The sequence below is a fragment of the Cynocephalus volans genome, chromosome 3 (assembly GCF_027409185.1).
Source record: "Cynocephalus volans isolate mCynVol1 chromosome 3, mCynVol1.pri, whole genome shotgun sequence".
Taxonomy (NCBI): domain Eukaryota; kingdom Metazoa; phylum Chordata; class Mammalia; order Dermoptera; family Cynocephalidae; genus Cynocephalus; species Cynocephalus volans.
In genome coordinates this window covers 16,096,001-16,111,449 of record NC_084462.1, presented here as the reverse complement: position 1 = coordinate 16,111,449, position 15,449 = coordinate 16,096,001, and the positions used below count along the sequence as shown (strand labels likewise).

General features: G+C 49.1%; 1 protein-coding gene across 3 annotated transcripts in view; it reads left to right on the top strand.

Moving 5' to 3' along the window:
• C3H7orf50 (chromosome 3 C7orf50 homolog) overlaps window positions 1-15,449 on the top strand; it is a 158,655-nt gene that overhangs the window by 71,236 nt on the left and 71,970 nt on the right. The gene's annotated exons all lie outside the window — the stretch shown is intronic.

The window sequence follows — 15,449 nt, the reverse complement described above, 5'->3', positions numbered from 1 at the left end:
CACCCTCCTGTGAGGTCAGACCATGGCCCAGGCCTGTGTGGGTCACCCTTGACCTTCCCTTAAGTCGTGGCACTTCCACAGCATCTCTTTCCCTTCCCAGCAACTGCATGTTCAGGAAACTCAATGAGGGAGTGCTCTTTGTTTTTATTCAAGATTCTGTTGTTTTTAAACAACCCCTCCACCCCCCATGAGAAACATTCCCACTGTCCTGACTGTTCTGGGGCAAGGAGAGGAGAGATGAGCCAGCAGGAGAGGACAGAGAGAGCTCCATGTAGAGATGGTCATTTCTGACCCCCTGCCCCCAGCCCTGTAGCCTCCACATTTGCCCAGTGCTTGTGCATGCAGCAGCACCTTCCCAAGCCGAAAGAATGGCTGCAGAGTACACCCTCCCCTGCATAGATGCCATTCCATGTGAACCAGTCAGCGGTGTTCACGAAGCACCTGTTAGGTGCTCGGCCCGGCAAGCTGCAGCTGCTGCCATGCCTGTCGTCATGGACCACCAGGAACCCCTGAGATTGATTGAATAGCTGGGGTTGCTCACTCATTGCAGGGAGGGAGAACCTATGGTAGGATCTGGGGCTTGGGTGGGTGATTTGGATGAAGATCCCAGGAAGCAGGGATGTGCTCTAGATCTGATGTGGTCGGAAAGCAGGAGGAGTCCTTCCACGTTGAGGCATCTCAGTGAATCTCACCTGTGGGGGCAGACTGGAGGGAGGGGCAGGAGGCAACTATTAAAGAAGCAGAGTCACTTGTTTTAGCTGAGAGAGAAGGATGTTTGGTATTTTGTAGTCTCTGTTGTCTCACTTTCTGGTGGTCTCAGAGACCCTTATTTGGTTCTGTGAGGTTGCTCACAGCTACTGAGGAGGATGACATGGTCCAGCTGTGAGACTGGGTCAGCTCCAGCCCTTTTCCTACTTGTGCTGCATGGCCGTGGCTGCCTGCTGGGCCTGGTGCAGGACCCCTGAGATGATTTGGCAGCCTGTGTGGGGTCAGCCCTTTCTGTAGAAGTTGGCCAGGCCCAGCAGGGACCCAGAGGTGAGCAGCACAAGAGCCCAGGTTGGACCACAGGGCGTGAGCATTTTGCGCCTTGCAGCAGTAAGGCCACTGCTCCATAGGTCACCTGGTAAGAGCAGATGTGGCACCAGGAGTGAGGTGGCAGCCCTTCTGCACAAGCCACTTTGTCCTGATGGAACTTTGTGGGGGCTGTTCATAGATTCCTCTTTCTTGGCAATTTCTGCCCCTCCGATTGCCACCTTCCGCATCCTGTATGGCTCTCCAGGCGCTCTTACCCTTCCTCCCCGCCATGGGTCTCCTCTTCTTCCTCTGTCCCTGAGGGGACTAGGTTGATGGAGTCCTGACTGAGCCGGGGTGGGGGTGGAGCCCAGCATTTTGGGGAAGGCTGAGCAGGAGTTCCTAAGAGCTGTGAGCTCCAGCAGTGGGGATCAGGAGGGGGCCTGGACTTTAAGGTCCTCAGGGCTGGATGCATAGCCCACTCGGCCACAGCCCCCATTTCCCAGAAGTACTGAAAACTTTGCTTCGCATCAGCATGCTTCTGAAGGAGTTTCTTAGCCTCTGTCCCTTAGCAAACATTGTCCTGGAGTCCCAGCAAGCAAAAGACACTTTGCCCAGCTGTGAGTCGTCTGTTGTGACTGTAAGATGGTGAAGCCTATGGTTTCACTTCATAGGCCTGTGATCTTGGGCAGATTAATAAGCCCCTTGGAGTGCCTTCAAGGCACGTCATCAAGGAGTATCTTTATGAAGGATTTTTTTTTTTTTTGCCTTTTCCGTGACCGGTGCTCAGCCAGTGAGTGCACCGGCCATTCCTATATAGGATCCGAACCCATGGCAGGAGCGTCGCCGCGCTCCCAGCGCCGCACTCTCCCGAGTGCGCCACGGGCTCGGCCCTTTATGAAGGATTTTATGAAACCAGATGAACCTGGCATGTGGAACACTCAGTCAGCATTGGTCTCCTCTGGCCCTGTGGTGACAGGGGCATGGTGTGCAGGAGCATCAAACTGACCCATACCTGAGCACAAAGCCCGCCTTGTGCAGAGCAGGCTGGGACACCGCTTGTTTTGGAGAGTTTCATCCCAGGTCTCATAGGTCTTCCTTCCCAGGCCCTACCCTACCATTGCCCTCTGGGTGGAAAAACTGATGTGTCTGGGCTCTCTGCCCCTGCCCCACTTTAATCATTTGCGGGTTTCATGTCCCATGAAAACATACACATTCCAGATGTGCCTACTATAAAACGTTCATTGTATTCTGCCAGATGGAAACGTCTCCATTTTTGTCCTATGATGAAAATCTAGCAGTAGTAATTTATCTGACAGCTCAGTCAACACCTTATTATATTTTCTGACTGTCCACAAACCTTTTCCAGCTCTTCAGCAGACAGAACTATAGCTACTATTAATCTTTGCTTAATGAGAAAGACCTGGGCAATTTGCTCAGTCATGTCCAATTTCAAAGCCTAGAAAAACAAATTGTATTTTACTTAACGGAATGAACCTCTAGTATAAAGAAACTTTGGTTTTTAGAGAGAAACTTCCCACAGCTGTGAAGTTGCTGCAGCCTCCCTGCTAACTTAAACCTGTCAGAAGGCAGGCAGAGGCAGAAAGAAGCAGAGAGGCCTGGGCTGGCAGGGTTGCTGTTTCTCGAGAAAGTCAACCAAGTGCTCACCTGTGCCTGTGCTGAGGCCTGCTCCTGGCGCCCTTCTTGGGAGTTGTGGGCGAGTGAGAAATGCCTGTTGTAGAGCCGAGGTCTCCTCTTTGCTCTGTCTTGCCCCCTCCTTCAGCTGCTGTTTGCTCGCTTAAAACCAACAGGCACAGAAGTCTGCAGTCCTGTAAGGAGAAACAGGAATTTGATCTTAAGTCATTCAAGCCACACACACTGCATTTTAAGCAGTGTATGGTTTGGTCATGTGACCCAGAAAAATTCAAATCACCCTATGTCGGAAGGCAGCTTAGTGATGCAGACAGAGAAAGTAGTGTGTGCGTCTGTGCTCTGAGTGTCTGAGGGCAGCCAGCGGTTTTTTGGCAGATACATGCTAGCCCACTCCAAAACAGTCCCTCCCAGAAAGCAGGCAACGTTTACACTTAAAATAGGACCTGAAACCCCACCCAGAAAACAAGGAAAAATTGCTCACAACCTGTATAAACCAAAAGAGAGTTCTTCCTGGGGTCTTCCCCTTATAGTCCTAAGCTACAGGACCAGCATTGGTGCTCAGCCCAGATCAAGGGTCTCAGCTTGCTGATGCCTGACAACAGATGACCTGGAAGAACAGCACAAGCTCCAGACTGGTAATCCAGGTAATCCAGGTCCTAATTGCACAGCCAATGACTTTTTCCTTATCACCCTGCAAGCCTGTGCCTAGGACTTCACCCAGGGGTCAGGCCAAGTTGGGGCGAGTGCCAGGAAGTGCTGTTAGGAAGCAGATCTTCTACTGAGTTGAGCAAGGTCATCCATGTTTCCCCAGCAACACTTGGCAGGGAACAGTCCTGGACCAAGACCTCAAATTCTTGAAGGGAGTGAGTGAGCCTCTGCCTGATGGAGGTAAAAGATCTTGGAAATTGACTTGGGGAACCAGCTTCCTTTCCTCTTTCCTTTCCCAGGGCCAGCCCTGTTGGATATTTAAAATGCGGATTCTTCTTTACATTCCTCTCCCTTGGAGTTTGTGCTCCTTTTATGAAGCTTGCCCTGTGTTAGGTCAACTCTCAGGGGCCTTCTCACACAGCGCCCAGCCCACTTGCAGTCACTGAAAACCCACAGGAACTGCTAGAGAATGCAGAGTGCTCCTCCCTCATGAGACGAGGCACTCTGAGCTGCCTAATGAACTCACAGTGGGCCAGAAAAGATGGTGCTCGTGTCCAGGATACTGGCCCAGGGGTGCATCTCCCTTGGCCTCCTGAGTCTGAGGGGAGAAACATCCTGGGATACTTTGCTCAGAGGTCCCATGCCCCTGGGTGGCCCTTGAGTAATTCATTGCTTTCCGTCCTGATAATGGGAAATTAGAAACCCATTAAACTGAGTCTGGGCTCCTTCTGTCCATCCGCAGCCTGGGCAACTAATACTGCTACAAGGACAAAAGGATCTTGTTCTTGGAATCCAGATTGGGTGTTCTGCAACCCCCAGATTTTTGAAGCTCATCTCTGAGAAATCTGAGGGTGTTCTGGAGGGTGAGGGATGTGGTCCCTGTGGGCTTCCTCCTGTAGTGGAGGCTGTTGTCGCCCTCCTCCAGTGACAGTCATAAGGCCTGAGGAGTCGGACCCATCTGTGATGGTAAAGCCTGCTTGTATACAAAGGGTAGTCCCCTTGGCCACCACTGTGGTTCCCAGATTGCTGCATCAGCCTCCCTTATGTATAGCCTCTCCCCTGGACACAGGTGGGATATGTACTCAATTCACGGGCTCAGGGGCAGGGCCTTAGGAAACAGGAGCTGATGTAGGTGAGTGGGACCTGTGAAGAGCTGTTGAGCAGCCAGGTTTCTTGTTCTTGGGGTTTTTCTCACTTGCCCCGGATTCTCTTAGTGTGGCCACTGGTTGTAGCTTTCCTGGTGGCCTTCAACAGTTCCACAAACCCATATTCTGTCCCCACCCCCATGTCTTTGGTCCCTGACTCCCAGCCCTGTGTGCCTGACCCTGAGTGATTGACTCACGGTGAGGCCGTCAGATTCTGGCAGAAGGAGCAGCCCTGGGCCACAGGCTCGATCCTGCATTGCTGGGCCTCCACCCCCTGTTGTGAATAGGCAGGCAGAGCTGCCTGGGGTTGTTGTAAGGACCCCCTAACATGGTGGAATGTGTGGGCCTCAAGAAACAGGAGGTGGCAGGGAAACGTGAAGCCAGTTATTCCCTTCATTGCCATGATTTGTTTGGGGTCTCATTGTCCTGTGCCTGGAAGGGTGCTCTGTTGATCCGATCACCTGGGTGTAGGTCCTGGCCTTTTCCCACAGGTAGACTAGGTAGGACATTGAGGTGGGAGTGGGAAACTGAGGCCTGGCCTGGCCACCCACTTGCTTATCCCCCATGGAGTTTCCCCAGCTGTGAAAGTGTGGGGACAGACTCCTGGCATCCCAGCCCTCGTCCCTGGTTAAAGGGATGGACTCTGCACCGTTGACCTCCAGAAGAATGGGCTCATCTGTGACCCATTGTGGTCAGGCATATGGTGTTTTGGCTGCCATAGGACCAGTGCACTGCCCTAGAGGAAAGAGCCCCATGGGGATAGGTGGTGACAAAAGGTACTGCCACCTGCCCCATGTGGATGGCTGCTCTTGTGGAGACACTGCTGGCTTGCCTATGTCCTCTTGGGATCATAGGACATGTTTGTTATTCCCCAAGCTTAAGTGATGTCTGTGGCTTACTTAGAAAGGAGTAGTTTCCAAAAGTCAGGAACACCCCTGGGCTTACAGTGGGGGACCCTCCAACTCCATGAGCTCGGACACTGTGCTCTCTTCATCGTGGAGCCCTGCCAGAGAAAAAGTAGCTTTCCCTGTGAACTCCCCAGCCTGAGGGGAGATTTCTGAGCTACTGGAAGAGCCACAGGCCTGGCTGGCCCAGCCACCCTTTCCCCCATGTGACCCGTGGCTCTTCCGTTAAGCTGAGAAAACCACAGTCTTCTCTAGCTGACTCGGCTGGGAGGCCCCAGTGTGGTTTGGCTTCTTCCTCCAGTGTCAAAGGGGTGCTGTGCTCTGCTGGCAGGCGGTGGCCTCAGCCCTCTATGTCTGTGGGCCTGAACTGCTTCTTGCTGTCCACTGTCAGGATGGTCCAGGCCCGGCAGCCCCCCACCTCTGCCTCCTGTTGCCCAGGCACCTTCCCACTGTGCTGTGGCACCTCCCTTTCCTCCGGTAACTGCCTGCCTACCACCAGCCTCAGTGCTGCACTTCATCCCACAGCCTGGCCCCCATCTGGGCCCAGCCAGACAGCCTATGGTTCTGGGTCCCATGTCAAGGTGCAAGACATGGGGCAGACAGAGTTGTGAAAGAGAGGGACCAACTCTCATCTTTCTTGAATTTTAGTCTTCCAGAGTGAAGGGGAAAAAGCACTCAGCCTTTGGAATCAGGTAGCATTAGGGCATTTGCTTCATCTCTTTGGGCTTCAGTTTCCTCCTGTAAAATGATAATAAGAATCATAACACCCATGTTCAGAGTAGTTATTTGATGATTAGATGAGCTGATGTACCCAGAAGGGTGAATACAGGAAGATCAGTAATATTAGTTTCCCGCTAGACAGTGGGACCTAACTGCCTGGATGTGTTGGGTGGTTGGTTCACCTCTGCAGCCTGGCTCCTGTGACTGCCACAGCCTGAACCCCTCTCTAGCCCACCTCCCACCTCCTAGTTTCATGCACCCTCTCCCAGTGTCTCAGGACTTGGGCCTTCTATCATGCGCTGTCTTTCATACCTGGAGCTGATGTCTTCTGTTCTTCAACTCTGACTTATTTCCCCATTTGGGTTATCTGCACCCTTAGGTCATCTGCTGGGAGGTACTGGTCTGATAGAGTTGGGGGCTCAGGAGGACGTGGCCCCTGGACTATATGCTTATGCTGCCTGGTTCTTGGCCTGCATGGTTCCTACCTAGACAGGTGCCCTCAATGCTAAGTGCAGGATCAAGGTGAGGAAGGCTTGTTCTTTGTAGATGCCAGCTGAGCGGGTGAAAGGACCCTGAAAGCTCTGCATAGGAGAAGTGCACATTCAGTATCTGGAAGTGAAGGGAGAGTAAGGAGCAGAGGGGCATGATTTTACTCTCTCCGATCCCCTAGTCCCCTTGGGAGCACTGGTCCACAAGGTCAGCCCAGGGTGGGGACTTAATCAGCAAGTACTCCAGGCCGTTCCTCATTTCATCATTTGCTCTTTACATGTTCCCAGGCCTGTGTTTGAGAAGGCAGCTGGCAACTTGTTTTAAGGAACAGTGACTGCCTGTCTTCCTGCCTGTTCCCCTCTTCCAGGACACACTGTTGGGTCTTCTGCTTGGGCTATGAGCACTTGACCATCAGTCTTTAATAGTCTCTGCAGCAACAGTATGCATCCTGGGCTTTGCCCACCTGCACAGCCCATGGTATGGACATCTACTGTGCTATACTGTGTTGCTTCTCAGAACAGCCTTCCTTCCTCCCAAAAACATGTACTTGAATGTTCATGGTAGCATTATTCACAATAGCCCCAAAGTGGGAACAACCTAAATGTCCATCATCTGATGAATGGATAAACAACATATGGTCTATCCATACAGTGGAAAATTATTCAGCCACGAAAAGAACTGAAGCACTCATATGTGCTACCACATGGATGAACCCTGAGGACTTTATGCTCAGTTAAAGAAGCCAGTCACAAAGGACCACATATCTTGTGATTCCACTGATATGAAATGCCTAGAATAGGAAAATCCAGAGTCAGAAGGCAGATTAGTGGTGATCAGGGGCTGACAACGGTTGCATTTTGTGTTGTTTCATATAACACCAACTCTAGTCCCTTTTTTGTTTATCTTGACTTTTGTCATTTATAAGACATCTTTACATTTTTATTTTTTATTTTCTTTTAATTTATTTATTTTTTAAAAGATGACCAGTAAGGGGATCTTAACCCTTAACTTGATGTTGTCAGCACCACGCTCTCCAAGTGAGCTAACCGGCCATCCGTATACAGGGATCCAAACCCGTGGCTTTGGTGTTATCAGCACCACACTCTGCTGAGTGAGCCACAGGACCAGCCCAACATCTTTACATTTTTAAAAAACAGCTTTATATATAAAAACACGTAACATAGAATTATGTAACATAATTACATAACACATAATTCAGCTGTTTTAAAAATATAATTCAGTTAATTTTAGCAGACTTACAGAGAGTATCCTGGTATAATAGTCATCACCAGAATACCGTTTTAAAAACATTTTTATCACCTTAGAAAGATCCCTCCTGCCCATTTGTGGTCAGTCCCTGTCCCCACCCAGCCTTAGGCAACTGCTAACTTACTGTTTTTTCCACTGTGTCTGCTTCATTCTGAGCTCTGCCTCTCAGTTTTCTAGCTGGTAGACGTGTGTCCCAGCCAATTTTGCAACCATAGGATACTACGGTGTTGTCCTTCCTTGATGGTTTGTCACCAAGATCCCTGTTGTTTTTGACAAGGCCCTGGGCATGGATCTTTCCAAGCTCCACTGTAAGTCACATCTGCGCTCTCTGGTCCTCGGGGCCTGTTTTGACTTGGTAGGACTTAGCTGTGGGAGCTGGGTGTTGGGGTGGGGGTGGAGAGCAGTGGCCCTGGGCTGAATTGCTGTTGGCTCCCACTTTTCTTACCAGAGGCCAGTCATTTTTATTGAATAAAAGGTGATACAATTTATTGTATGGCGTTGGTCAACTCCTAGAGCCCTAAAATGGTTGTTTTTAACAGTTGTGTCCAGTTTTGTCATTGCTTAGCAATTCTAGGAGTCATGCTCTGACACCTTTTCACTTTTGATCCACAAAGGAATTCAGCGAGGCAGGAGAATGCTGGGGTCTGTTGGATGGAGGAGGAAATGAGGTTGGTCCTGGGATGCTCTGCTCAGTCGTGCAGCTGTCGTAGCGCCACAGCTCAGATCTTTTGGCCACTGGTGCAGTCTGCTGACCTCCCCACAACAGAGGTGTCTCTAATAGCAAAGAGGAACACCTTTGCTGACATGTTTCCAGTGCAGCGCATCTGCAGAAGCTGCAGGGCTCCTGCCCTGCCCTCAGGGCCAAGTCAGTGATGGCATGTGGGGTCCTCCTGCCACTGCCTGTTATCATGCCAGTTGGCTTTGCCCTCCTTGTCCTGCTGCTGTTAGATCAGCAAGAGGAAGAAGGATTAAGCTGATAGTCAGTTTGTTAATCTTAGTTCCAGCCCACGCAACTACCTCAGGTGTTTTGTTTTGCAGGTTGTATGTTATTGAGGCCCCTGACAAGCGTGCTTACTCTAAGGCATTGGGCCATCCCTGTGGGAACCTATTTACAGGAAATAAATCAGCCCGAGGCAGGACAGCTGCCCAGGCCCTGCAGCCTGGGGTCCCTCCCTCACTTACCCCAGGGCTTATCCTGACCTTGCTGCAGGACTTTGCTAATTCATCAGTGGTAGGGCGTTCTCAGACACAGACACCTAAAGGACATGGGTTCTTAGACAAATGTTTTTCTGAAGAAAAATACTTTGGGGTTGCTTCCATGTCTCCTACCCATTTGTAACCTCCCACCTCTTTCTTTTACCTCAGAATCACAGCAGCTAATATCAGTTGAGCACTTCTGATTTGCTAAGCATGTGTGGTGCCATTCACATAGCTTGTTTTTTAGTCCATACAGCCCTAGATGATGGGTTGGGTTGATTATTGTTATTCTCTTTTTGAAGATGAGGAAATTATGGTTTAGAAAAGTTAAAGAACCTGTTAAAGATTGCTCAGCCAGTCACTGACAGGCTGGGTTGGGTCTGCCTGAGTGGGAGGTGGAGGAATGCGAACGCATTCTTCTGCAGGTGGAGAGAATTGTTATGTCCTGTGCTGTGGGACATGGAAAATGGGGAGGATTCAGGTCCCAATGGCAGTGCCCTTGAACAAGTGATTTTCAAGGGCATTATTCACTTCCTCTAATGGAACTTTTGCTCTGATGAGAACGAAATAGCTGTAGGGAAAGAAAATGACAATGAAAAAAGTCAGTTGTGAGAAAGAATGTCCTAAAATGTTGAAAAGCAACAGTTCCAATATTATTATAGTTCAAGCCACTAGTAAGCCTACATCTTTACGAAATTAGAGCCAGAATGTGGGGAGGCTGGGCAGGTTCACCATGGCTGAGGCATTCAGGGAGAAGCTATAGAACAGCTTGTCTCAGAACTGGAAGTACAGGTTGAGTATCCCTTATCCGAAATGATGGGGACCAGAGTGTTTTGGATTTCAGATTTTAGAATATTTGCAGAATGCATACTGATTGAGCATCTCTAATCTGAAAATATGAAATTTGAAATGCTCCAATGAGCATCTCCTTTGAGCGTCATATTGGTGCTCAAAAGTTTCAGGTTTTAGAGCATCTCAGATCTCGGATTTTCACATTAGGGATGCTCAACCTGTAAAAGAGTAAGGGGGAATGGGAGAGAGGTCTTGCCTGAAAGCATTCTTTGATGTGGTTTTCAGTCATTATATTTTATTTGAAATTCATACTAAATGAGGATTTGAGATGTTTCTGTTGATCAGATGGCAGCATGGACTGAGAAACAGTTTAAAGGGAATTCCTTCATTGTGACCAAGTAAGATCCTTTATATCCTGCCCAGTACTGATTGTGAGGAGTGGGGGTCGGTGCAGCTGGGGAAAATTTTCCAGATAGTAAAATGATAATAAGGGAGTATTATAACAACTGTATGCTAATATTAAAATTCTTTGAAAGATACAAATTACCAATACTGACCTAAGAAGAAATAGACAAGTCGATCAATCCTATAACAGTTAAAGAAACTGAATTTGTAATTAAAACCCTTATACAAGGAAAACTCCATGCCCAGCTGTCTTCAACGGTATAGTCTATCAGACATTTAGAGAAGCAATAATATGAGTCCTTCACAAACTTTTTCAGAAAACCCTGTTGCTTAAACACCAGGCAGGACACACATGCCTTTTCTTGACTGGACTCTTGTTTGACCATGGAAATCCCAAGAGCAGTCATGGTCTCGTGAGTGTGCAGGGCCACGGCTGTGCTGCTATGCAGAAGGACATCACCTCACTGTTCCAAGCACGGGAGTCACTGTTGCTGGACACTTCGGTGCCTGCCCTTCCTAGGCCCTGAAATCTTGCTCCAGCTCTGAAAATCTGTGCAGAATAATGGTCTTACCATAGCAGCTGCTGATTTTTATGAGAAAATGAATATACGTGTCACCAGTCTCAGTGATTTGTAGAATGCCCATCTCTTTTAGGTTATCCAAGAATCCTTTTCTTACCTTTTCCAGTGTCATTAATTGTATGACCATACAATTTAGAAAGTTGGGAAGATACTTAGCAAAACATTAACTAGCAAGCTTGGTTTGACAGCTGGAAAAGTGTGGAAGAAATTTTGCAAATGGGCCCCCCATGTGAGGGAGGAGATGGGGGACCAAGGAGAAGGGGCTGACAGGAGCACTTGTGGTTTTGGTGTTATGATGTGTTGATCTATAGGTTGCAAGAACAGAGACTCACATGGGATACTTTAGGTAATGAGAGTTCTGTCATAAGGATACGTGTGGAAACTGGGAACATGGGGATTGGAAGCACTCTGCGAACAGAGGAGGAGTCTGAAATGTAGTCCGGGAATTGGAAATGGCCAATTCAGCTTAGGTTGTCCGATCGTGCCAGGAGTCCATGAACTTCTTGTCCAGTACTATTGTTGCTCAGCCCTCCCCTCCTCTGCTCTCTGTGCCCACTACCTAGTCATCTCAGCCCTGCCAATGTACCCTTCCCACCTCCTTCCTGGATATCTTCCTAGTGCTGCTTGTTTTGAGCTGCTTAGTTCTCTGTCTTGCGTCTTTCTTCCCTCCTTTTGGTGACGAAGGCCACTGTGCTGTGATGGGCACTGGTCAGACTGTGCTCTGCCTGCTCATGGGCCAAGCCTCCCTTGTGAGGTCAGCTGCGGCTGTGTAGGCTGGGTCTGGAGTCTGGCCCTGGGGCACAGTAGCCTTCCTACTAAGGTGTTCTGAGGCTAGATCTGCCACAGTATCACAGAGGCGATGCTACCTACTTCCTGTCCTGTCACCCCAGAGGCACATCTGCCAGTTTTTCAGATATTATTTTATAGCTCTTTTTTAATCTACCTTTCTAGCCGTAACACCTAATATGCTTTCTTGCATTCAGTGATTTACTTGAATTGGATACTAGAAATTTTAGTGTGAAATTACCATGTGAACAGTATTATGCTGAGCCTTCCATAAGTGGAAATACAGTTTTGTGCCTGTCCACACTGTGGCTCTCGTTACTCCTGCAGGAGTGTTGCTCTGTGGTGCTGGCTCCAGCAGTGCCACTAGGGGATGCATCTGTTTGTGTGTGCCCTGGCAGACAGGGATTTCCTCTGCTGCTGAGGACTGTGTTTTGTAAAAGCAGAACTTGCTGTGACTTCACAAAGACAGGTGCATTCTGGACCACAGTGTCTACGGGGAATAGTTTCTGATTTGAATGCTGTTATCAGGTGGATTGTCCTGTTGCCCTGGAGGAGAGTCATAAACCCTTCGGTTTGGCAGGGCTCGAGACCTCTCCTCTCCCCAGTTCCTTGCTGGGTGGGGAATAAATGGGGGCAGTCCACACACCAGGGCTTGAGGCTTGCGGTTTGCCCAGGATCACTTAGCAGAGCCAGGCCCAACACCCAGGCCTCCCTGCCTCCAAGCCATTACTGTGCGTGAAGCACTGCAAAGGAGAAACAGAGAACATTGTGACAGACTGCCAGGTGCATTGAGACATTTTCTTACTAAGAAGCCATTGGAACCTTGAAAATAAAATGTCAGTGTCTTGAGTACCTGTTCTCCATTAAGGTGAAGACACCAGGGACTTCTGAGATATCCAGAGAAACAGACCCCATTGGATGGAAGTGTTGTGTAGCAGGACACTTTGCCCATGTCCTCACATCTGCTGCAGTGTCTGGGCCACAGCAGATGTTCAAGGAGTGCCTGTGATTAAACCTGATAGTGACTGTCTGAGCAGCAGGAAGTTACCACCCTGGGGTGTCTCACAGACTTTCCCTGGGATGCATTCAGCCTCTATACACAGACTATGTCCTAAACCCTCACCCCTGGGGAAAGTGGGGCCTTAGTTCCTGTGGGGACAGAGGCTGGGGCTTAGGAAAGTGCATGAACCGGACTTCTCAGCAGGCCCTTGGACAACAGTGCTGGGCCCAGCACCAAGGGCCTGGGAGGTCTGTGGTCTGGGAGCTTCTGGGCATCCCACTGCCTTCCTTCCTCCAGCCTTGTCTTCATTTTGGTCCAGCTCTCTGCCTGCAAGTGGCCTTCACAAGTTACTAAAAGGAATGGCCAGTATCAGAGTTCCTTCTGCTGGGACAGTTTGTGGGGAGGGTGAGGGCTCTAGCTGCGTCCTGTGCTCATTTGTCCCCTTAGCACAGCACTGTTGGGCGTTTGTGGCCAAAGACAGGCCCTGATCAGCCTCGCCCCAGGTATGCTAAGGAGTGTAGTGGGGTGTTGGGTAGGAACCCAGCTTAATGCTCAAAAACTTGCAGCCAATATTGTTTCTGTACGTTTATGAAAATTACTTAGAAATCATAGGCATCTTTTTCATGTAAATCCACTTATATGTGGCCTGGGGGAAATTCTCAGGAGGCAGTGGGTTTTCAGGGTTGGGCACCTGTACTGACCACCTTGTTGTATTTTTCAGGAACACTTAACTGGGGTATGCACACTCTGTTCTTCAGCAGCTGGTTTGGAGTGAAAACCATCATAAAAAATCATTGAATTATGTCAGCTAACTTCATCCCACCTGACTTCTTCCGCTATAAAACCTGTTTAGAAGCATACTTACCACTCTGAGTAAGGTTTCCTCTGGTCCTTGCTCGCTCCAGTCTTGCCAGGTCTCCTGCCTTTAGGTGGGGCTGGGGACTTCCCACAGCCTCTTTGGCCCATGATGGGCTCCAACAGCCAATGTTGGTCTGCCCTGAAAAGTGAAGGTCCACCGATGGCCACTGGATGGAGCTCTGAAAACAGGCCTGTCCTTGGAGGCTAGAAAACATGTTTAACCCTGGAAAACAGTTCTGAGTTACGCACTATTATGCTTTACAGCATTTTGTGTGTTAGTTTCTCATTTCATGGGCTTACATAATGTGACGGGCCCTGAAGAAAGCCTCTGGGAGGTGGTTTTTAAATATCCCTGTCCCCATTTCTCAAGAAATATTGAGATATACTGATATAATCTACACACCGTGAAGTGCACAGATCTCAAGTGTCCAGTTTGGTGAGTTTTAACAGGTGCACACACCTGTGTAATTAAGAGAGACCATTTCCATCATTCCAGAAAGTTCCCTGTGCCCCTCCCTGCTCCACCCCCACCTGCATGCAGTCTCTGATCTGCTTTGTCACTGTAGAGTCATTTTTTTCTCTTCTATGACTTGAGTCGGCTCCTATAGTGTACACTCGTTTACATGTGGCTGCTTTTGTGCGGCATAGTGTTTCTGAGACCTGTGCTGTTGTGTGTGTCAGTAGTCATTCCTTTTTATTGCCAAGCAGCATCTCATTGATAGATAGGCCACATATGTTCGTTTGTTCACCTGTTGATGGACAATTGGGTTGTTTCCAATTTTTGGCTCTAGTGCACAAAGCTGCCATGAACATTTGTGTAAAGTGTTTATGTGGACATCTGTTTTCATTTTTCTTGGGTAAATACCTAGAAGTGGAACAGCTGGAACAGATAGTGATTGTATGTTTAATTGTACAAGTAACCACCAAATGGTTGTACCATTTTACACTACCCCTTCCCCTTTTTCTAAGTTGCAGACCCTAGTATATGTCAGACAGTAGGAGGTAGGTAGGAAGTCAGGGCCCGTCCAGCCCCTTGTCTGGAGAGAGAGCTTCTAGGGATACTGTAGGACCCGAGAACTGGTAGCAAAGCTGGTCTACAGCCCAAGATTCTTTCCTGCCTGTGGCTCTAACTTTGCTTAAACTGAAGTTGGAAAGAACCCTAGTGGCTTGATGGACTCCACAGAAAGAGTTCTGTGATTAAGTGAATTTGGGAAATGCTAGGAATGCTATCTTTCTTTTGGAAGTTTTAAGTGCACATGGTAAATTTGAGTATCCCATGGAAAAGAATCAAGTGTAGCTTACTTGACCTGGCATTTCCCACCCCATCTGTGGATACTCCCCTCCCGTTTGCTTCCTTCTGTTTCTCTTCTCACTCACACAGACATCCCTCAACCCCTGACTGTGGCCTGTGTGCTGAGGAGGGCTGTGGGCTTCTGGAGCCCTGGAGTCATGGCAATGGGGGCCCCTTACTTGCTGTGGGACCCCCTGAGCTTCAGCCTTCCCCCATATCCAAGGGGCTTAATGGGGGGGGTGGTCTCTCAGGGGAATAGCAGGGACCCACATCCCACAGTCTAGGGGCCCATGTGACTTTCACTTGTTCACAATCCAGGATAACTCAAGTGAGGGAGGATATTTTGGGTGGGCCCAGCACTGGCTCTGGAGACCTATCAGGGCTCTGATGTGGCCTTGACCTTTGCCTGCTGGTGCCTTTCAGAACATCACCTAAGCTTTGAGCTTTAGTTCTCCTGTGTGTGAAAACAGATCAATATTTCCTACCTCTCAAGGGAGGGAGGGGCATTGCATTTAGGCATTATGAGAAGCTTGAGGTTCAGTGCCCAGAACCTGGTCATCTCTCCCAGTTCCCAGCTCCTCTTCCTTTCTTGGCCGCCTCCGGCCTCTCCACATCTTGGTGCTGGCTAGCAGTTCTTACCTGCACCAGGTGTTACCTCTGAGATCCTTGGAGCATAGTCATCATTTATCCAAAAGCTGT